Genomic DNA, 24455 nt, shown 5'->3' on the forward strand with positions numbered 1-24455 from the left:
ACAATCTATTGCAGTTTCCATTGTATAGCTCTTGTACATATTTTGTTAGATTTATCCCTAAATATTTAATATTTTATGCTATTATGAATGTTTAAAATTTTTAATATCTGATTTTGTTTTGTTGGTAGAAGATAGAAATACAGTTGGCTTTTGTATATTGACCTCGTTGCCTGTGACCTTGCCAAACTCACTTCTAGTCCATTTATATAGATTCTATAGGATTTTCCATATAGACCAATATTTTGTTTGTGTACAAACAAGTTTTACGTATTCCTTTCTTATTTTATACCTTTCATTTCCTTTCTTGACTTATTACACTGGCTAAGCCCTCTAGTTCACTGTCAAAGTAGTAAAGGTATACATCATTGTCTTGTTCCTGATTTTAGGGGAAAAGTATTCAATTTTTTTTACCATAAGTATGATTTTTAGCTATGGGTTTTCTATAGTTGCTTTTTAGCATTTTGAGTAAGTTCCCACCTATTCCTTGTCTGCTGAGAGTTTTTGTTATGAATAATTGTTGAATTTTGTTAAATGCCTTACCTGCATCTATTGAAGATGATAGTGTAGTTCTTTTTTATTCTGATGATATGGGGAATTGTATTGATTGATTTTCCAATGTTAAACCAACCTTCTGCCATTCATGGGATAAACTCAGGCATATGTTATCCTTTTTATATATTCTAGAATTCAGTTAGCTAAAATTTCGTTTAGAATTTTTGTGAGTGTTCATGAGGGATATTGGGCTGTAGTTTACTTCAAATGGTTTTGTTTTGTTATTTTCTTTGTTTGTATTCCTTTTCTGAAGTACCTTTTAACCTTAGTTGCCATCTTACTTTCTCTCACTATTTTCAGAGGATGAACACTTTTTATAAGAAGTCTGCTGTGTTTTGAGTGCTATATGCCAGGAACTATAAGAAGCCCTTCATATTCGTTATTTCATATAATCCTCAGAACCTTCTTGCAAGATAGGTGCTATTATCATGCCCATTTTAGAGGTGGATAAAACGGAGACTCAGAGCAGTTAATTTCCCAAGTGATAGAGGCAGTTCAAATTACGTCTTTCAGGCTGGGCACAGTGGCTCATGCCTATAATCCCACCACTTTGGGAGGCTGAGGCAAGAGGATCATGTGAGCCCAGGAGTTTGAGACCAGCCTGAGCAACGTAGTAAGACCTTGTCTCTACAAAAAAAATTAAAAATTAGCCAGGCATGGTGGCATACTCCTGTAGTCCTAGCTACTGGGCAGGCTGAGGTGGGAGGGTTGCTTGAGCCTGGGAAGTCAAGGTTGTAGTGAGCTGTGATTGTGCCACTGTACTCCAGCCTGGGCAAAAGAGCGAGATCCTATAAAATAAAAAATCAAGTCTTTCAAATCAGAGGTCGAAAACTGCTCTGCATTTATATCTTTCTCTAGAAATATTTTATTAATCTGAAATATTATTGACAAAACTAGGAGGAATTTAGAAAACTATACCTCTACTAATCTTTTTTTCTCTTTGATTATTTTTTTTTTTCCTTAAGACAGGGTCTTGCTCTGTCATCCAGGCTGGAGTATAGCGGTACAATCTCGGCTGACTGCAATCTGTCTCCCAGGCTCAAGCAATTCTCCTACCTCAGCCTCCTGAGTAGCTGGGATTATAGGTACATGCCACCACGCCCAGCTAATTTTTGTATCTTTAGCGGAGACGAGGTTTCACCATGTTGCCCAGGCTGGTCTTGAACTCGTGGGCTCGAGAAATCAGCCCACCTCATCCTCCCAAGGTGCTGGGATTACAGATGTGAGACACAGCACCCAGCTAATCTCAGAGCACCTCTTTATGCTAATTGGTTTTGATATTCTCTGTGTGCTTATTTTTCAGTTTGAGAGTGTCTGATAATTAGCATGTTAGGGCCAGGAGTGGTAGCTCACACCTGTAATCCCAACACTTTGGGAGGCCGAGGTGTGTGGATCACCTGAGGTCAGGAACTCAAGATCAGCCTGGCCAACGTGGTGAAACCCTGTCTCTACTAAAAATACAAAAATTAGCTGGGCCTGGTGACAGGAGCCTTTAATCCCAGCTACTTGGCAGGCTGAGGCAGGAGAATCACTTGAACCCGGGAGGCGGAGGTTGCAGTGAACCAAGATCGCGCCACTGCACTGGAGGCTGGGCAACAAGAGCAAAACTCCGTCTCAAAAAAAAAAAAAAATAGCATATTGGTTCACTAATTGGTAAGTTTTATCAAGCACACATTATTGTGAATTAACTTGAATGTTTCTAATTGGATATGTCAACCTAAAATGAAGAAATGGAGGCAAAACTAATATCAGTGGAGAGTTTATTTGGGCCAAGCTTGAGGATTATTACAACCTGGGAACACAGATTCAAGTTTCCCTGAATATACACTCCTGTTACCAGCAGTTGCAAGTGGAGTTTGAAAGGCAAAATAGGGGGACAGGGAGTGGACTGTACAAAGTTGTTTGTTAGGAATTCTCACTGGTTTAAAGAACCAGTGAGGATTGATTAGTGATTGACTATACGTTGTTAACCTATAAGGTATGGATTATAGTGTTATTATAATTCACACCTGATGTGGATTATTAAGCTAATTTATGGCTACTTATGGCAATAGTAAGCAGTTTCAACAGATGAATACATAGCTCAAAGGAGGGGAGTAGGCATGATTGTAATCTCATTTTAATGTCTATCTGGGCGTGATATTTAAAAGGACTTGCATTCCTCAGATAAAAGTTCTTTTCTTTTCTCAGTTGCTACAGTGCTTCAGTTTAAACTTCACATCTGTTGGAAGTCTTTTAACATTGTTTATCTGTATTAGAGGTTCCTTGAGAGAAAATGCCACTTTCTTTTTTACTATACTGTATTTAATGTGCTCAATAGTATCAGTAGGCATATTTCTGTTTATGTAAGATTGTAGTGTGGCTGAAGGCTGAAGGGGGCCAAGAGCACATGAGAAGCTATCTCTTCCACTTGTCTGCTTTTCCCAGGTTGAATGTGTGCTAGATTATTTTAGGACCTTTTGGGCTCAAAAAATCAACTGGGAAGCCTGAGTTTAGATGATAGCTAGCTGGTGGGACCCAACTTAATTTTCTTTCTTATGCTTCAGTCAAATTTGGGAAAATACACAAAAAAGCAAAGCTACAAACAGAGACTGGCAATACAGATTAAAATGTGCCAGGCAACAGGAGGAATTTCAATGAGTAGAAATGAAGATCAATCCCTGAGACAAAATAGCGGGGACAGGCAGGAAAAAGGTAGATTTCTACCCTTCTCTACTTCATACCTACAAATTTAAGGAAGTAGGATCTTTACCAACCAGAAACTTGGCAGCTTCCCACCAACCCCATGTTGCAACTGCTATCTGCAACATCCAGGGCTCTTTTTCTCCCTCCCATCTCTCTTATCATTACCTCTGTACTTCCCTTAGTGACCACAGCTCTGTAAAGGCAGTGGCAGAAATGGATTTGTTGGGAGTACGTTTTCAAATGTGATGAAGTAGTGGTGAGAAGGGGCAAAGAGAAAAAAATCCATGGGAGTAGTATGCCTTTTCTCAGGCCCTACTTTAGACAGACACATAGATTAAGCTTTTTATTATGGAAAATTTCAAATATTTACAAGAGTAAAGAGAACAGTTTAATAAACCAATCACCAGCTTAAACAACTCTTGGTTAGGTCCTGTTTTTGACTAGGGAAGAACTATATTCTGTTTCAAAGTATGTAGGATTAGATTGCCAATCACGTGCACATGGAACAAGACAACAGGGTCAGAAGATCTTCCTTAGTTTATCAGCACCATAGTAAATCAGGGGATCCCTACATTAGATCCACAAATTGACTTCAAGTCATGACAAACTGAATTGGTGAGCAAAATTGTGTGCTCTAGATAGTATATAATTTTAATTTGATCCTCAAAGGGATCTTTAATCCCCCAAATAGGTGAGAGCCATAGTATTATGTGACTGCTCAATACTAGGTCCGGCTTGTGTGGATAAAGTTTAAAGTCAGGCCAGGCACAGTGGCTCACGCCTGTAATCCCAGCACTTTGGGAGACCAAGGTGGGAGGATCACTTGAGGTCAGGATTTTGAGACCAGCCTAGCCAACGTGGTGAAATCCCATCCCTACTTAAAAAAAAAACAAAAACAAAAATTAGCCAGGCATGGTGGCATTTGCCTGTAGTCCCAGCTACTTGGGAGGCTGCGGCAGAAGAATCCTTTGAACCCGGGAGGCGGAGGTTGCAGTGAGCTGAGATACTGCCACTGCACTCCAGCCTGGGTGACAAAGCGAGGCTTTGTCTAAAAAAAAAAAAAAAAAAAAAAGTCAAATAATACCTAGGTGGACAGAGACCAACTAGAATTTACTTAACTTTTTTCTTAGTAGCAAACACCAAACCTGGATAGATTTCTCAACTTTCAAATAATTGACAGAAATCTTTTAAGGCATCATGGGATTTATTAAGAAATTCTTCAAAACACGACCAGGCATGGTGGCTCACGCCTGTAATCCCAGCACTTTGGGAGGCCAAGGCAGGCAGATCACCTGAGGTCAGGAATTCGAGCCCAGCTTGGCCAACATGGCAGAATCCTGTCTCTACTAAAAATACAAAAATTAGCCAGGTGTGGTGGTGGGCACCTGTAATCCCAGCTACTGGGGAGGCTGAGGCAGGAGAATCACTTGAACCCGGGAGGCAGAGTTTGCAATGGGCTGAGATCGCACCACTGCACTGCAGCCTGGGCAACAAGAGTGAAACTCCGTCTCAAAAAAAAAAAAAAAAAAAAAAAAGGAAAGAGATTCTGCAAAATAAAAGAAGGAAATCTGATATTTAAGAAACAGAAAAAAAAAATCATACTTTGAGAAAGGAAACAATATTAGATGGTATTTTCTTTATTCTCATGGGGTTTGTTTAATGAATCTGAAAAATATGTAGAAGATAGCAGATTGACATAGAAGGAAACCAACTGAGATGTCAGCAATTATAATAATAACTAAATATATATTAAGTACCAGATTCTATATTAAAACCTTAATGAATTAGCTAATTAAATCTAAGTAAATGGTTATTCCCAAGAACATGGAGGTAAAGAGGTTAAATTACTTCCCTAAGATTGTATAACTAATAAGAAGGAGGTCTCAAATTTGATCCCAAATACACTTTGACTTCAGGGACCTAGAGGTAGAGGAAATAAGGATGATTTCGATTCACGATCTGATGCCGGAATCTATACAGGATCTTAGATCATCCTTTGTACTCTTCTGCGTTGGAATTTTAAAAGAAATTATTTAGGGCCGGGCGCGGTGGCTCACGCCTGTAATCCCAGCACTTTGGGAAGCCAAGGTGGGCAGATCATTTGAGGTCAAGAGTTCGAGACCAGCCTGGCCAACGTGGTGAAACTCCGTCTCTACTAAAAAATACAAAAATTAGGCTGGGTCTGGCAGCTCACACCTGTAATCCTAGCACTTTGGGAAGCCGAGACGGGCAGATCATGAGGTCAAGAGATCGAGACCATCCTGGCCAACATGGTGAAACCCCATCTCTACTAAAAATACAGAAATTAGCTGGGCGTGGTGGTGTGCGCCTGTAGTCCCAGCTACTTGGGAGGCTGAGGCAGGAGATTCACTTGAATCCAGGGGAGGCAGAGGTTGCAGTGAGCCGAGATTGCACCACGGCACTCCAGCCTGGCGACAGAGTGAGACTCCGTCTCAAAAAAAAAAAAAAAAAAGCCCTTTTGCTGCTGCTGCCGCAGCCATGAGTATGCTCAGGCTTCAGAAAGAGGGTCGCCTCTTCTGTCCTCCGCTGTGGCAAGAAGGTCTGGTTGGACCCCAATGAGACCAATGAAATCGCCAATGCCAACTCCGTGAGCAGATCTGGAAGCTGATCAAAGATGGGCTGATCATTAGCAAGCCTGTTGACAGTCCATTCCTGGGCTTGATGTCGGAAAAACACCTTGGCCCGCTGGAAGGCAGGCACAGGGGCATAGGTAAGCGGAAGGGAACAGCCAATGCCCGAATGCCAGAGAAGGTCACGTGGATTCCGCGCCGGCTGCTTAGAAGATACTGTGAATCTAAGAAGATTGATCGCCATAAGTATCACAGCCTGTACCTGAAGGTGAAAGGAAATGTGTTCAAAAACAAGTGGATTCTCATGGAGCACATCCACAAGCTGAAGGCAGACAAGGCCCGAAAGAAGCTCCTGGCTGACCAGGCTGAGGCCCCCAGGTCTAAGACCAAGGAAGCATGCAAGTGCAGTGAAGAGCGTCTGCAGGCCAAGAAGGAGGAGATCATCAAGACTTTGTCCAAGGAGGAAGAGACCAAGAAATAAAAGCTCCCCCTTTGTCTGTACATACTGGCCTCCATGATTACATAGATCAGCCATTAAAAGAAACCTTTATCTGCTTGTAAAGATAAATCAGCCGAGTGTGGTGCGCCTGTAATCCCAGCTACTTGGGAGGCTGAGGCAGGAGAATCGTTTGAACCCAGGAGGTGGAGGTTGCAGTGAGCCAAGATTGCACCACTGCACACCAGCCTGGGTGATAGAGTGAGACTCAGTCTCAAAAAATAAATAAATAAAAGTAAAAATAAAATAAGCGGCCGGGCTCACACCTGTAATCCCAGCACTTTGGGAGGCCGAGGCGGGCGGATCACGAGGTTAGGAGATCAAGACCATCCTGGGTAACACGGTGAAACCCCGTCTCTACTAAAAATACAAAAAAATTAGCCAGGCGTGGTGGCAGGTGCCTGTAGTCCCAGCTACTCGGGAGGCTGAGACAGGAGAATGGCGTGAACCCAGGAGGCGGAGCTTGCAGTGAGCCAAGATCGTGCCACTGCACTCCAGCCTGGGCGACAGAGCGAGACTCCGTCTCAAAAAAATAATAAAATAAGCATCGCCGGGCACGGTGGCTCACGCCTGTAATCCCAGCACTTTGGGAGGCCGAGGCGGGCAGATCACTTGAGGCTGGGAGTTCAAGACCAGCCTTACCAACAAGGAGAAAAGCCATCTCTACTAAAAATACAAAAAAATTAGCCGGGCATGGTGGCCCATGCTTGTAATCCCAGCCACTTGGGAGGCTGCGGCAGGACAATTGCTTGAACCCGGGAGGCGGAGATTGTGGTGAGCTGAGATCAAGCCATTGCACTCCAGCCTGGGCAACAAAAGCGAAACTCCCTCTCAAAAAAAAAAAAAAAAAAAAAGCATCCAGGCAAGAGGTAAAAAAGAGACTGCTAAAAAAATTATATATAAAATTCGTCATAGATTTTCTGCTGCACTAATACATGGTAAAAAAACAAAACAAAAAACACTGGCCAGGCGCAGTCACTCAAACCTGTGATCCCAGCACTTTGGGAGGCTGAGGCAGGCGGATCTCGAGGTCAAGAAATCGAGACCATCCTGGCCAACATGGTGAAACCCCGTCTCTACTAAGTAAAGTACAAAAATTAGCCGGGTGTGGTGGCATGTGCCTACAGTCCCAGCTTCTCAGGAGGTTGAGGCAGGAGAATCACGTGAACCCAAGAGGTGGAGGTTGCAGTGAGCCAAGATCATGCCACAACACTCCAGCCTGGTGACAGAGCGAGACTTCGTCTCAAAAAAAAAAAAAAAAAAAAAACACTACTTACGGTGTTATTAGGAAAAAGAAAATGTCTGCACTGTTATTAGCAAAAGACAATAAGAGATAGTGTTGAAGAGCAGTGAGCATAATAGAGTGACAAATATAAGACCACCTTATTAGTAATTAGAATAAAGATGAATATGTTAACATATAAGTTTAAAAGATAGACTCAGGAATTGTCAAAAACCATATCTAAGACTCACATTACCTGATTTTTGAGGCCTACTATAAAGCTGCAGTAATCAAGATAATGTGTTATTGGCAAAAGAATGGACACATATATCAGTAGAACAGAATAAAGAGTGCAGAAATAGACTCACCCGAATATAGTCACCTGATCTCTGAAAAAGGAGCAAAGACAGTTTAATGGAGGAATGGGTTTTTTCAACATATGATGCTAGAACAATCAAAGTGCATATGCAAAAAAATGAACCTAGGCATAGACCTTATACCTTTCACAAAAAATTAACTCAAAGTGGATCATAGACCTAAATGTAAAATATAAAACTATAAAACTTCTAGAAGAAAATCTATGTAACCTTGGGTTTGGCAATGATTTTTAGATACACTGCCAAAAGCATGATTCATGAAAGAGAAAACTGATGTTGGTGTTTGTTAAAACTTGTTGTATTAGTCCATTTTCATACTGCTATGAAGAAATACCTGAGACTCGGTAATTTATAAAGGAAAGAGGTTTAATGGACTCACAGTTCCACATGGCTGGGGAGGCCTCACAATCATGGCAGAAGGCAAAGGAGGAGCAAAGGAACGTCTTACATGACGGCAGGCAAGAGAGTGTGTGCAGAGGAACTGCCCTTTATAAAACCATCAGATCTTGTAAGACTTATTCACTATCATGAGAACAGCATGGGAAAATCCCGCCCTCATGATTCAATTACCTCCCACCAGGTCCTTCCCGTGACACATGGGGATTAAGGGAATTACAGTTCAAGATGAGATTTTGGTGGGGCCACAGCCAAACCATATCACTTCTACTCTGAGAAAGATACTGTTAAGAGAATGAAAAGACAAGCCATGGACTGGAAGAAAATACTTTCAAGATACATTTCTGTTAAAGGACTTTGTGGTTAGTCAATTGCAAAGTTTTGAAGCAGTGCACAAGTCAGTCCTCACTTATGACACCCTGTCTCTACTAAAAATACAAAATTAGGTGGGCATGGTGGCAATGCCTGCCTGTAATCCCAGCTACTCAGGAGGCTGAGGCAGAAGAATCGCTTGAACCTGGGAGGCAGAGGTTGCAGTGAGCTGAGATTGCGCTATTGCACTCCAGCTTGGATAACAAGAGCAAGACTCCGTCTCAAAAAAAAAAAAAAAAAAAAAAAAAAAAAAAATTGGTAGAGATAGTGTTTTGCTATGTTACTCAGGGTAGTCTCAAACTCCTGGCCTCAGGCAGTTCTGCCTAAGCTTCCCAAAGTACTGGGATTACAGGCATAAGCCACTGCGCCTACCATAGAATATTAGTTATCTTTTGAAGTGATTAAAAAGGGAGAAGATTTTCTTACAGTCTAATGATGAGAAAAATGAAAGAACAGTTATTTTAAAGCCCCTGATATTTCCAACATCTAGGTCATAAATGAGTCTCGTCTGTTGATAGCTTTATCTCTTGGTAATGTGCATGCCTCTGCGTGTGTGTGTGTGTGTGTGTGTGTGTGTGTGTGTGTGTGTGTGTTGTGTATGTCTTCTTATTTTTAGTTTAATGGCAAACATCATTTATACAAGAACAATAGAGACTGAGGTAGATGGTATTTTGTGTCTGGATATAGGCACACCTCTCCCATCAGGCCAATTGCCTGTGATATTGAGTCAACCTAGTCTGGAGTTGAGGTGGATTTGGATTTTGATGTTGGTATCATTATGTTCAGTGTACTTGGGCTGTGGTTACCTGGTACTTGGAACCTGGGGTACCAGATAGTTTTTCTTCAGTGTTCCTGTTCCACTGTTGGCTTTCCTCAGTCCCATCATGCCTCCATCACAGAGGGGGAGTCTCTATTCATATCCTTGCCCCTTCACTAGTGGTTGACTGTTGCTGCTTGTTACTCAGTGCTAGGCTTATGGTGGTGTCATAGGTGGTTTTCTATTGTCCTGGTTCAGCCTTAGCTTTAGGCAGTCCCTGTTCATTTGAACGCCAGGGATGGTACTTAATCTGCCCTTTCCTGAACAGTAGCAAACCTCTGCTTGGCATCAGAATCCTGGGCCAATAAGGATTCTCTCCTGCTCTCCCAGAAACAAGATGTTTGCTTCTACCTCTCCCCCAGCAGCAGTAGGGTATGTGAGAGGTAGGAGGATTACTTGAACCCAGGAGGTCAAGGCTGCAGTGAGCCATGATAGTGCTACCAGACTCCAGCCTGGGTGACAGAGCAAGACCCTGTCTTGAAACAACAACAACAACCCAAAAAACTGTCAAGGTCATCAGGAACAAAACATAGCCAATAGCCAAGAAACTGTCACATACCAGAGGAGATTAAGGAAACATGATGACTAAATGCAATACAAATAAAAAAATAAATATCGGCACTATAAGAAAAAATAGGGCAGCAGAATGGGTAATTCACAGGAGAAGAAATGCAAATGGCCAATAAAAATATGAGTGTGAATTCAACTTCACTAGTAATTAAACTGCAAATGTAAATTACAAAAGCTGATTTTTGCCAGTGACATTAGCAAAGGATTGTTTTTGTTAATACTAGCATTTGGCAAGGTTGTAGAGAATATGGGAACTCAGAATGATACAACCTCTCTGGAGGATAATTTGCGCCATACCATATCAAAAAGTTTAAAATTGTACAGATTATTTGACTTAGCCACGTCTGTGCCGTTGATGTATTCTAATAAAGTAAAGGAAGATCTGTGGGAAGATTTAGTCAAAGGGTGCCTATCACGGCATTGTTAATAATAATGAAAAATTGGAAGTAGCATGATAATTAACAGTATATTGTGATATTCTTGTATGGTGGTATTCTGTAGATATTAAAAGTTAAACAATTTGTTAAGTTCAAAAAGTTAAACTAACATGTATGGTGTGATCCCCTTTTTTGTAAAAAAAAAATATGTAGCATAGAAAGACTCGATATGTGTACACAAAACATTAATTGTAATTTTGGATGATTGAATTCTAGATGATTTTTGTTTCCTCCTATGTGCTTTTCTATATTCTGCAGTTTTTTCTGACATGAGCATGTGCAGTATTTTGGACATCATATAAAAAGCTATTTAAAAACGAAATATTTTTCCTCTATCAATTAGCAAAGATTTTCTTAAAATTATTACCTTTGTTGGCAAAGGTATGAGAAATTGGTATCTTTATTTTACATCTACTTCTTATTCTACGTCTGTTTAATTCTTCTTATCTACAGTATTTCTACTTTCTTTTTTTTTTTTTTTTAAATGAGATGAAGTCTCGCTCTGTCGCCCAGGCTGGAGTGCAGTGGTACAAACTCGCCTCACTGCAAGCTCTGCCCCCCGGGTTCACACCATTCTCCTGCCTCAGCCTTCCGAGTAGCTGGGACTACAGGCTCCCGCCACTACGCCCGACTAATTCTTTGTATTTTTAGTAGAGACGGGGTTTCACTGTGTTAGCCAGGATGGTCTCAATCTACTGACCTCGTGATCTGCCTGCTTCGGCCTCCCAAAGTGCTGGGATTACAGGCATGAGCCACTGCGCCTGGCCCTTCTACTTCTTTATATCTACTTCCGTAGGGGATCAGCACAAGCACTCTTGGGAAGCAAATTGGTAATAAATATCAAACCCCTTAAAATAATTTATATTCTTTCACTCAGTAGAAAGGCTTCTGGGGGATTTGTCATTAGAAAAGAATCAGAGATGTGGGTGGAGACATGTTTATTACATGATGATGTATAACTGCAAAGTATGAAGACTGTAAATATCCTTTTAAAAGGGAAATAAAATATGACACAACTGTATAGTGGAATATTATGCATTCATGAGAGTATTTAAAGAATATTTATTGATGTCTGATAATCTTGCTTCTTAGTCTTCTGCTCAGAATGGCATCCATGATTCTGTTTCTTTTCCCATGTTTTTTACTGTAGTCCCAGGTAAGAAAATAAGAACTGGATTCCCTCTCTTACTTTGTGTAAATAACCACAACTAGTAAATTACTTTTTCCCCCCAAAACCATTTCCTTATGTGTATTTGTCTTCCTCAGTTTCAATTTATTTGCTTTACTTTAATTATGGGTATTATGTGAGCCTTTGCACAGTTCTGTTTTTCTGCCTGAAATTATCTTCTCCCTGCTTTTACCATGGCTGAGACCTCTTCACCTTCTAGGTTGCAGCTTAAATAGTACTCAGAGAGGTCTTCTTGGACCACCTTATCTATAATAAAAGAGCATACAATGTATTAATAATACCCCTTACCATCTCTCTAATGCCCACTGGTTTTTTTCATTGCAGTTAACACAGTTGATGATGTTTTTGTATTTATTTGCTTGTTTATAATGTGTCCTCCATTAGACCATAACTTCCTGAGGCTAGGAATTATATCTTCACAAGTATATTTTTAGGTCCTCTCCTAATGTCTGGCATGTGTAAACAATTAGCAAATATGTGTAGATTGAATGAACAAACTAAATTTTGCAGTTTTGATGGCAGCTTATTAGGAATTTATCATGTAAGTTAGTTAAAAGTTGTTATACCAAAGTTATTCCTGTAACACATATTTATTTTAGCTACATTGGTTTTGATATTTAATATATTTTATGTAGGAATGTAGAGGAAGAAGTTTAGGTTACACTCGAGGACATAGAGAGTCTTATAACGAGTTCAGACTACCATTGGACGCTGAGGAGTGTGTAGAATTTGAAGAGACAAAGAGGAGGGGAAAAGACATTTTGAACAAGACTGCCCCATGAGTTGTTTAAGACAGGACAGCAGGAGTATCTTTAGCATGTTTGGGAAAACATGACAGAGAATTGTGGGTGACTAATGGAGCTAGTTGCTGGTAATTATAAATGGAAATGTTACTAGTTACAAAATTTCATCTAGGTCTAATCATTAAGAGCCTGGAAAGAAGGCCAAGGTAGTTGGAATATCTTTTGTATTCAGGGGAGTTCTTTTAACAGATGGGAAGCTACTGAAGGTATTTGATCAAGTGAAGGTCCCTTGTCATTTATTAATTTGTTTATTAATAGATATTTATTGAGTGCATGCTGTCTACTATGTGGTCTTCTAGATGAGGAGGGTACAGAGATGGAATAGGAGGGCTGGAGAGCCAAAAACTGGCTGTGGAGGAACTCGCAGACTATGGGAAGTGACAGACATGCAAATGACAAAGGGCTGTGATAAATGTAATAAATGCACATCATCAATACTGCGGGAGCTCAAAATAGGACCAGGTCTATTCAGATAATTGTGAATATCTTAACTAAGGAGGTGACATTTTCTATGGGTTTTGGAGGATAAGCACTAATTTACCAGGTAAAGAAAATTCTGACCTTAGCAGTAAAGTCATGGACCGTTCAGGGAATGGTAAATAAGTCATGCACCTGGAATTGTGGGAGATGAGCCTAGAAAAACAGGTATCCTAAAACAGTTATCCATTAAGGACCTTGTATTATCTATTTAATGAGGAACCATCAAAAGTTTTCATATAGAGGACTGAAGTGATCTTCTTGATTTTTTTTCCCATCCAGAATAGTTTACTTGGCACAAATGGACTATATGCCATGGAGAACAGTATTAGGCTTTAATTAGCTTTTTGATTAAAATCTACTCACTGAATTCATATCTATAATTAATAGTGATAGTCACCAAGTATGTGGACTTTGAGAAGTCAAGAACTTGATTAGTATATTAGTCCATTTTCACACTGCTGATAAATACATACCTGAGACATGGCAATTTACGAAAGAAAGAGGTTTAATTGGACTTACAGTTCCATGTGGCTGGGGAAGCCTCACAATCATGCCAGAAGGCAAGGAGGAGCAAGTCATGTCTTACGTGTATGGCAGCAGGCAAAGAGAGGAGCGCTTGTGCAGGAAAACTCCCCCTTATAGTAACCAGCAGATCTCGTGAGACTTACTATCACAAGAACAGCACCAGAAAGACCTGCCTCCGTGATTCAATTACCTACCACCAGGTCCCTCCCACAACACATGGGAATTCAAGATGAGATATGAGTGGGGACACAGCCAAACCATATCAATTAGAATCTCAGTTTTACCACTTGCTAGCATTTATGCAAGTTATTTGATAATAGTAAGCCTCCATTTTCTCGTCTCTCTCAATGAGGCTTATGAGTGGTTTATGGGCACTTTTGACAAAGGAGATGTAATGAGGTTGCTGTTAGATGGGGGAGACAGTCAAATGAGACTCTTGATTAGACATACTATTGTCTCATTGTACTCTGAGTGCTGAGTGAAGATAGACCTTGAGACAGCCATAAAAAGATAGAAATTTAATCCATAAAGGCAATTAGTTCAAAGTAGGTTTTTGTATGGCATGCTTAAAGATTTGGAGGCAGGAACTACTGAAAGTTTTTAAGCAGGAATCCATATGTTCCACTTTTCCCAAACAGCTTCTAATTATTTATAGTGTGCCCCTTTCACTCCTAATGGTAATTCAGTTTAGATAATAAATTATGTAACCAGTCACCTTCTGAAACAACAGTACAGCAAAAGAGATGGCTGTGGTTGAGCCATTTAGAATACAGGTAATAAGAAAAAAATACAGGAACCACTTCACAAGTGTTGGGGTGGAAACAGAGAAGGAATAGTCTTTATAAAAGCCAAGAGAAGGCTGGGCGTGGTGGCTCACGCCTGTAATCCCAGTACTTTGGGAGGCCGAGGCAGGCGGATCATGAGGTCAGGAGATCAAGACCATCTTGGTTAACACGGTGAAACCCCGTCACTACTAAATATACAAAAATTAGCTGGGTGTGGTGGCGGGTGCCTGTAGTCCCAGCTACTTGGGAGGCTGAGGCCATGAGAACCCGGGAGGCAGAGCTTGCAGTGAGCCGAGATCGCGCCACTGCACTCTAGCCTAGGCAACAGAGCAAGACTCCGTCTCAAAAAAAAAAAAGCGAAGAGAAGATCGTTGTAATAGTATTAAGAAGATGGGATTTGTAAGATCAGCAAGGCCAGATACAGCACGGCTATGGAGCATAAGCACACATTATTAGATTTACCAAGGCAGAGCTCATTGTCTGCTTTAGACAATGCAGTTCATTTGAGCAGTTGGATAGAAGCCAAATTGGGTTTTTTTTGTTGTTGTTTTATTTTTTGAGGATAAGGACTACGTCTTGTTTATTTTTGTATCTCTAGTGCCTAACACAGTGGTTATGTCAGAGGTACTTGGTGCATTTTTGAAGATTTAGTAATTAATTAATAGTTGGTGCAGGCCAGGCGCAGTGGCTAACACCTGTAATCCCAGCACTTTGGGAGGCCGTGGTGGGCGGATCACCTGAGGTCAGGAGTTCGAGACCAGCCTGACCAACATGGAGAAACCCCGTCTCCACTAAAAATACAAAAAAAATTAGCCAGGCGTGGTGGCGCATGCCTGTAATCCCAGCTACTTGGGAGGCTGAGGCGGGAGAATTGCTTGAACCTGTGAGGCGGAGGTTGAGGTGAGCCGAGATCGCGCCATTGCACTCCAGCCTGGACAACAAGAGCAAAACTCCGTCTCAAGAAAAAAAAAAAATAGTTGGTGCAAAAGCTGAGATAGTGGCTATAAATACCACACTAAAAAATTTTGGTGGTTAAAGAGAGATGGGAAGTAGGATGTTTTTGGTTTGGTTAGCAGTTAGAAGGGAACAATCTCTGCATTTGAAATGTTAAGATGAACTCAGTGGAAAGAGAAATATTAAAGTTTCTGAAGAGGGAAGTAAGTTTGAAAGCTGAAGCCCTTGTTACCTACAAAAGACCCTTTTGGAAAGTGGACCCTCCTGGTTCAGTTATCTCACCCTTTGGGATTCTGTGAGCCAGCTGAGCCAGCTAATTCCTTTCATGTTAAACTAGTTTGAGTTCGATTTCCGTCCCTTATAACTAAACAAATACTTGAATTTGGATGAAGTGTTCTGACTCGAATGCTCATGCTGTCTCCACTGTACCATATTTCTTCTCTAAGGCTAAAGGTATTATCTCCAAAATTTTGTCCCTCCCTAACTTGTGGGGGCTTTAGTGAACTATTTCTGTCCTCTCTAGAATCTTTGCTTTCTTTCCCTCCTATAGATGCCCCTCCATGTAGCTTGTGTAGGCCTCCCTTATCTTTGTGAAGCCTTCAACTTAATTCTGTGGGCCCCACTAAGTTGCGATAAAGCATGCATAGGGGTTTTGGTAGAAGATGACATTAACACAGGTAGATTGGAGCTGGAGCTATACTGAGAAAAATTTGGATTACTAATTTAAATGGTTTGCTATTGATTTCTAGATCAGAGATGTTTAACAGAACTTTCTTCAGTGATGGAAATATTCTATATCTACAGTGTTCAATACAGTAGCTGTTAGCCACATGCAGCTCCACAGAGCACTTGACATGTGGCTAGCATGACTGAGAAATCAAATTTTAAATTTAATTTTATGTATTTATCTATTTTTATAAGACAGAGTCTCGCTCAGTCACCCAGGCTGGAGTGCAGTGGTGTAATTTCGGCTCACTGCAACCTCTATCTACCTCCTGGGTTCAAGTGATTCTCCTGCCTCAGCCTCCCAAGTAGCTGGGACTACAGGGGCCTGCCACCATGCCCAGCTAGTTTTTGTATTTTTAGTAGAGAGGGGTTTCACCATGTTGGCCAGTCTTGAACTCCTGACCTCAGGTGATCCACCTGCCTCAGCCTCTCAAAGTGCTGGGATTACGAGCATAAGCCACCACGCCCGGCCGATTTTATTTAATTTTAATCACCTTAAATTTAAATGGCCACATATGGCCAAGGCTACCATTTTGGATGGTATAGCTCTAGACATCAGAAGTTATAGTTCTCATTTTGTTTTGTTTTTAAACTAGGAGAATGACATATGTTAGAAAAAAAATGGAAACAATGTGGGCATTTGGGTGGTGAGGATGAGGCAAGAAGAAAATCACTTTCTGTTCTTGATATTAATGCCTTTAAGAAGGATGAGGAACCTAGGAGGATGAGTGGGTTTGGGAAGGTAGACAGGAAGTTGAATACTGAGTTGAGATTATGGGATATATAAACAGAGATGTCCAATAGGCATCTAAATAAGAGTTTACAGCAGAATAGAAAAAGCCAGGGCTAGAAGCATAAATTTCTGTAGTCATCTATGTAGAGGTGATAAAGCTACAGAAAATAGGTAACGTCCTCTAGAGTGAGAGTGTAGATCTTGAAGAAAAGAGCATCGAGCACAGAACTCAGAAAAATGTGCATATGGAAAGAGTAGAGCTAAGCGTGGTAGCTCCCACTCGTAATCCCAGCACTTTGGAGGGAGGCAGGAGGATCACTTGAGCCTAGGAGTTCAGCCTGGGCAACATAGCAGAACTCTGTCTCTACAAAAAATACAGAAATTAGCCAGGCATGGTGGTGCACACCTGTGGTCCCAGCTGCTTGGGAGGCTGAAGTGGGAGGGATCACCTGAGCCCAGGAGAGTGAGGCTACAGTGATCTGTGATCACACCACTGCACATCAACTCCAGCCTGGGTGACAGAACAAAACCCTCTCTCTAAAAAAAAAAGAGAGAGAGAGAGAGAGAAAGAAAATAAATGGAAAGTGGAAAGAGGAAGAGCAGCAGGCAAACATGAAATATGAAATATTTACTATGCAATGTTTTTAAGAAATTGGCACCTAACCATGCAAGTGATAGCAGAAAGTTTTTGCTTTAGGTGTAGTGCTTGTCAGGAAGATTTGATATTTTACTTGAAAATGTAAGTATAGGTACGATGTAGCTAATTTCTACTGCTTCATTATATAGATCTGATAGATAGTTTTTATTTGGCCAATGCCTGCTATCATTACACTATCATAGTGTTATTTCTGCCTATAGAATCATAAATGTGTCTGTTAAATGGGCTTAATATTTGGGCAGATTGCCAATAAATGTCACAAACTCCAGTCCAAATAAATCAGTTTATAAACCTAGGAGAATGTCTAGCTACCTTTAGTGTTTTCCAGATAATCAGTAGTTGTAATTAATGATGCTTAAATGGATTTTCTACATAAGATTAAGGAGAAATTGTTTGACACTACCTATATAATCTGCATTTTTATCATCTGAGTGGGACGTCTTATTACTTTCCCCACACTGTGTCATACACTTGCAGAAGAACATAAAAGGTAGTGATTATGCTACCTGCGAAGAACGGCATCAGAGCAGATTGAAGGGTGTAGTATGAGTAAAGAATTGGAGACCAGAGAAAAGGCTCTGGAAAGGAAGGCAAGCATGGAGAAGGAAACCTGAAGGAATAGATAGGCTGAAAGTCAGATCTATGGAGTAGACAGTAGGTAACAGGTCAATTTGTTGCCTAGCTCAGTGCCTGATACATAATAGGTGCTCAGTATTTATTGAAGGAAGGAATGGGAAAAGGAAAATTCATTCGGCAAGAACAGTAGAATCCTACTTTGGCCCCACCTTATTTTATTTGTCACTTGACCTCAGTTATCACATCTTTCTGACTTTCGGTTGCTGTTAGGTTTATTGTTAAAACATACACTAGATAGTTTATATTGTAACTTGTAATTATTGTCTAGCTCTGGACGATGGGAGGGCAGGGGGTTGCTCTCCTATTTAGAGACACGAGAATATACTTGAGTACTTGGATGTTTAATTTCGTTTTGTTTTAAGACTATAACAGAGTAGGTGTGACCATATCTAGCCCCTGAATATTCTGGCGTTGGGTGACATAGGTGAGCACTTCTAGCTGATCTGACAGGTTAAAGGTGTACACTTATTTTCTCTGTAAGAAGCGTCATCTGGTAAGATGATCAAGAATGGTGCAAAGCAGGATGGGGAGTTTAAAATTGTTTCCAAATGTGGGAATGTAAATGAATATAAACATGTAAGATTTTAATATACCAAACTGATCAGATTCTGTGTAATTTCCAAGTTTCTTTTTTCTTTCAAAACTCCTCTGAAATCTAACTGTCCACAAAAACTTAGTTTATAGAATTTTATCTGATTTATTTACTCAGATATTACACTGACCTCACATCCAGTAGTGAAAACAGATTTTATTGTAGAATCTGGAAAGATAGAGGGCCATATAGGTTGTATTTTCAGTTTTGTTTATACTAACACGTGTTTACAACCCAATTTAATTTACACCCTCTATTGTATTATTGTTGTCATATCTCTGTATGCGTGTAAGTATAATATGTGTTGGCAAAGGAAAATTTTGAGTAAGAAAAAGCTCTCTGACCTATTTGATTCAATATGTATTTGAGTGTCTAACAGACACTGTTTTAGACACTGGTGATACAACACTGAACAGAGCACCAAATACTTTACAGCGTCTCCTGGAGCTGTTGTCAAGACATACTTTCCAAGGGGAATATTTCAGAATAGGTGATAACTTATCAACGAAGGAAAAGTACCTTAGTCATCTAGGAGAGTTGTACTTAGAGTGAACTGAAATAAACTAAGCTCACTAAAGACAGGGATTTTTTGTTTGGCTTTTGTCTGTTGCATTCACTACTGTATCTCCAGGGCCCAAAATAGTGCTCGGCTCATAATAAGTATTCAGTAAATATATGTTGTTGATTGAAGTATTTGTTTTGAATTTCTGTAATCAGAGACATGTACCTTGGTAAATTATCTTTACATCTTGCTAGTTGAAAATTTTATCTCAGTTGCTTTGTTTTTAATGTTACCTTGCTTTTTGTTTCTACTTGTGCCATACATCAGGATGCTGGAAAAGCTTATTAATATTGACAGTCATATGGTTATCTGATATTGAAAAGAATAGATTTGGAAAGGAACCTAGGAGGTCATCTTTTGTTCAGCTTTCTGCCTAGGAAAACTAAGTAAGATGATTAGGTATGTATATTTAATTAGTCATTTAAAAAAAACCAGGACAACATAATTGGGTTCCCTCTTGAGAAAATGGAGAAAGGTACTTAACCCTAGTTATAAAGGGACTAACCTGGAAATTTTAGAACTTCTGTGTGGGAAAGTGGAAAAAAAAAAAAAGCACAACTAAGCTGCTCTTTGTTGATATCAGAAATGGGCCTGTCATTCATTTTGGCATTGAAGCATAGCCTCCTATCTCAGGGGGCAGGACTGGGACAGTTTTTTCCTCCTACAAGAGCTGGACAGTTATTACAGGTTCAAAAAGCCCCGATCAGTTTTTCAAGAGTTTCTCCTCCTTTTTCCCCCCGGAAACTCGTGGTGCTTTTGCTCTGCTTTCAAGATGCATTAAATCTCCTGCTTTGTGACTGCTTTGGAGCCAGCAGATACTCTGATATGTATAATTCAAATTATGCAGGTTTCACGAGTAAGTTTAATCTTATTTTTGAAGTTAGTTAAAAGGCAAGTGATATTTAGAAAAATATTAACTTGTAGTTATTTCACCCTTTTTACTTTAAGCATTTTTATTGCTTCTCAGCCTTTTGGCTAAGATCAAGTGTGTACTTTAAGCATTTTTTAAAATAAAAATATCCTTTTAATAAGAAAACAAGGTTCTACATAGAAAAGCCCCTTCATCTAAGACCTGCACTTTTCAATTTATTTTGAGATGTCTTTGTTGTAAACAGTATTCATATGTCTTTTGAAACCTAGTTAACTAAACAGTTTTCTTGAGCATCTTTTTAGTTTTACTGAGAAGTATTTTAAATTGAGCTTTTCTGAGCTCGATTGCTTACGTCTGACACAGTCTCAAGTTTCCACTGAATGGTAACAAAGACTGTAGAGTGTTGTTGGTACTGCAGTGAGAGGCATGCTTCCTTAGACCAGGTAAGAGAGATCAGTTTGTTTCTCACTGCTGGGTGAGTTTTTACAGCGCTTATTTTATATTCTTTAAGCAGCAGCAATATTAAATTGATAAATAGCCAGGAGCACGCTGATTTCAAGACGTCCTTGCTTGTTGCAGACAGAAAAACTACAGGGTTATGTATGGGGGTTGGGGTAGGTGGGGGGGAGGGGGCGGGGGAGGGGAAGAGTTAGTTTATTACTCAGTTACTTATATAAATTAATTAAAATGTGAAAATAATTCTGGAGCTCAGTTTTCTTAATTCAGGAACTAAAGCAGCAGTTGAGGAAATCAGTAATTTTAAAGGTACTTCATGGTTATTACTTGTGAAAGCAATTCAAAGGATAGTTTTTACTTTCATTTTTTTCCCCAGTAGTTAATAAAATAGGCTTTGCCCTTAACTAAACATTTTTTCCACTTATGAAAACTTTTAAATTGCCAACAGCAAAATATGCTTCCCAAGGATCCTTGGAAATCAACCTGACACTTGAAAAATATTTCAGCTTTTATAGCTGTTTCATTCCTTTTTTTCCCTAGTACATTTTTCTTAAAAGTATTTGTGCTTTGAAAATGTCAGCTGTATTCTAATGAAGCTTAGGCATTGTTTGCTCATAAAGGGGCCGGTGCATTCCACTGCTTTATGGTTTATTATGAGGCACAGTGTGAGAGTGTGGGTGGCACCATTTGGTGTCTGCCTCTTGGGGTAGTGACTGCCATTATGTTAGCCTTGGACTGGCAAAGAAAATATAGCATACAAGATGCTATATGAATCTGGATATTGTGAAGAAAATCTTACCCCTAAACAATTCTTAATGAGCCTGGAATATGTGACAACTTGATTGAATTGATCATTTCAGTTATACCCTTGAAGTTTGCATTTTAGTTACAATGTATATTCTATTAGACACGTCTTTTTTGATATATAATAGCATTTAGTCATTCTTTGAAGTTCAATAAGGAAGTGAATGTTTCTGAACTATGATGTTTTTAATAGATACGGTAAAATTTTAAATAATACATTTACTTAAAAAAAGTTTTAAGGAAAGTAGTGTGGGTGGGGAGCTGGAGCAGGAGTGGGAGAGGGAGAGGGAGAGGGAGAGGAGGTCAGGCAGAGAGTCTTTCTTCTTTCAGTTAGGAAAGCCCTGGTGAAGAAAAAAAGCAACAGATGTTTCTTCTGTTACAATTGAGGTTGTTTCATTCAAAACTCAGAGTAGCTGGAATGGAGAGAAGAGGTCATAAATCTGACTTAATCAGTGAATAAATAAAATTTAGTCATTTGAAATTTATTATTTTATATTCAGGAATTGAAAGTCATAGAGTAACAAAATGAGTAACATACCCTTTGAAGAGGCATTTTAAAAAAACTTTATTGCCTGTAGCCTGTATAATTAATGAAAATGTGAGAAAATTAATATTAGTGAACTTCACTTAAGGAAAAAATTGATAATTAAATCATATAGACTATTTTTTTTAAAGCCTAAGCCATCTAAAATATAGAGGAAACACTTAGTTGCAAAAGTTTATCACTAGACAATAGGTACAAAATCTCAAAATGAAAATAAAATGTGAAACATCAGTTACATATGTTGCTAGATCATTTCATCTTCTGTGAGAAGCTGAGGCTTATCCCTAAGACCTTTGAATAAGAAATATGGGAATAATATTTTGGGTTTAATTGAAATGATATGTTGCAGTTTGCCTCTAAAAAGAAAGATAATAAGCTTGGATTGGTTGCTAATGGAAAGAGGAGAATGTTTATCTGCTGAAAAGAGTAGGAATGAAGAGTGTGGAAGCATTATGCGTGTAATGAAAGCAGTCAAAATTCTGAAAAACAGTTTTTGAATTTTTGGAATTCATAATGAGGAAAGTGAAAACCTTTCCTTTTACAAGTAACACAAAGAAGTCCTATGCTGTTATATAATGTGCGTGTATACACATTCAACTTTATTCATTTCTTAAGTTTGCTCTTGAAAAATCAATGCTGAGCACCAGCTCTTTCACATATGAGGCACTTATTCAATATTTGCCATACCCTACACTGGAAAATTCATAGTAATTTACAGTAGCCAATAAAGTTTTTGAGCTATAGTTTAAAATTTGCATATGGATTAATTATTATACAGTTTTCTAAATAATTGGCCTAAGGAGAGAGAAGACTGGAAGAGATATCAACATTCAAGCAGATTATTAAAAATTCCTCTTGCTGTTAGCTAAGATCTGTGGGCTTACCTGAAGATTGTTTTTTATTTATTTATTTATTTATTTATTTATTTATTTATTTTTTGAGACGGAATCTCACTGCAAGCTCTGCCTCCCAGGTTCACGCCATTCTCCTGCCTCAGCCTCCCCAGTAGCTGGGACTACAGGCGTCCACCACCATGCTCGACTAATTTTTTGTATTTTTAGTAGAGGTGGGGTTTCATCATGTTAGCCAGGATGGTCTCAATCTCCTGACCTCGTGATCTGCCCACCTCGGCCTGATAGTCTCGATCTCCTGACCTGGAGATCCGCCCACCTCGGCCTCCCAGAGTGCTGGGATTACGGGCGTGAGCCCCTCGCCGGCCAGAAGATTTTCTTTTCTTCAAATAATGATGACCAAATTCAGAGATTTTGAAGTTTGTTTGTTTGTTTGTTTGTTTGAGACGGAGTTTCGCTCTTGTTGCCCAGGCTGGAGTGCAATGGTGTGATCTCGGCTCACTGCCACCTCTGCCTCCCGGGTTCAAGTGATTCTCCTTCCTCAGCCCCCCTCCCCCCCGCCGCCCCCGCCAGTAGCTGGCATTACAGGCATGCACCCACACGCCTAGCCTTTGAAGTTTATTGAATCATTATTTCAATTAAGATTGAGATTCTAAAATTTATCTGTGTACATTTTGCTTATCTTAAGGAATAGCAACATGTAGTGGTTGAGTTTTTTTCTCTCTAAAATAAGTAAAACAATTTACATGGACTTTAAAATGGATTTACAAACCATAGATTTGCCTAAAGAACTTTTTTTACAATTCTGATCAAAGAACAGAAATTTTGATGGAGTAGACAGCCTTAAAAAAAAGTTGGTCACTCCACATGTAATACATAACTGTGATAGCATCATAGATTGTGATTATAAAAACGTGTATCACTTACAATTATAAATGTAGACATGACAATAAGTTACTTAACAAGGAAAACAGTATCAGCAACAGCAACAAGGACGTAGTTTGGACTCCTAGCCCTTCAAATTGAGAAATGAAGAACAAAATCAGTTGAATTATTTTAAGATGAATTCCCACTGCCTCTGTATGTGTAAATTATCTTGGAATTATTGAATGTGTGGTCAAATTATGGTTGAGAAGAGCACATTAGTTTTAGCATATATGGAGTATAGAACATAGAGAGTATAATTTTCTATTATATTGTAGTTTTATACTCTATATATGAGAAACCAAACCATTCAAGTTTGTTACCTGGAAATTGGTTGGGAGTGTCTGAAGGAAAAAACAAACAAAAACATTCCTAATTCATCTGCCATCTAGAGGTAATTCCTTAATTGTCTTTAATTTCTAATAAATATTTCCAGTCATAATCAATTTAAAGATTAAATCTTTTTTTTTTTCTTTGAGACAGAGTCTCGCTGTTGTCACCCGGGCTGGAGTGCAGTGGCGCAATCTCAGCTCACTGCAGCCTCTGCTTCCCGGGTTCAAGCAATTCTCCTGCCTCAGCCTCCCGAGTAGCTGAGATTACAGGTGCCCACCACCACACCCAGCTAATTTTTGTATTTTAGTAGAGATGGGGTTTCACCATGTTGACCAGGCTGTTCTCGAACGCCTGACCTCAGGTGATCCGCTGGCCTCGACCTCCCAAAGTGCTGGGATTACAGGCATGAGCCATCACACCTGGTCTTAAATTAAATCTTTAAAATGTCTACTGAAAGAAGACTTCAGGAGTGAAGTACCTGTGGTTCTTGCTTTATGTATGAACTCTTTAGCAC

General features: G+C 39.6%; 1 protein-coding gene and 1 pseudogene across 6 annotated transcripts in view; both read left to right on the top strand.

The window, feature by feature from the left end:
* The window catches only part of TFDP2 (transcription factor Dp-2), a 194424-nt gene that overhangs the window by 103012 nt on the left and 66957 nt on the right, over positions 1 to 24455 (top strand). The window contains exon 1 of one of the 6 annotated variants that reach the window (XM_030816717.1): positions 20391 to 20472. The exons of 4 other annotated variants lie outside the window; for them this stretch is intronic. The gene's annotated coding sequence lies outside the window, so the exon portion shown is untranslated. Of the gene's footprint in view, positions 1 to 20390; positions 20473 to 24455 lie in introns of those variants that run through there. One more of the 6 variants, XM_030816715.1, reaches the window with a different exon arrangement.
* LOC101177305 lies at positions 5716 to 6420 on the top strand (annotated as a pseudogene).

Source organism: Nomascus leucogenys, chromosome 8 (assembly GCF_006542625.1).
Source record: "Nomascus leucogenys isolate Asia chromosome 8, Asia_NLE_v1, whole genome shotgun sequence".
Lineage (NCBI taxonomy): Eukaryota > Metazoa > Chordata > Mammalia > Primates > Hylobatidae > Nomascus > Nomascus leucogenys.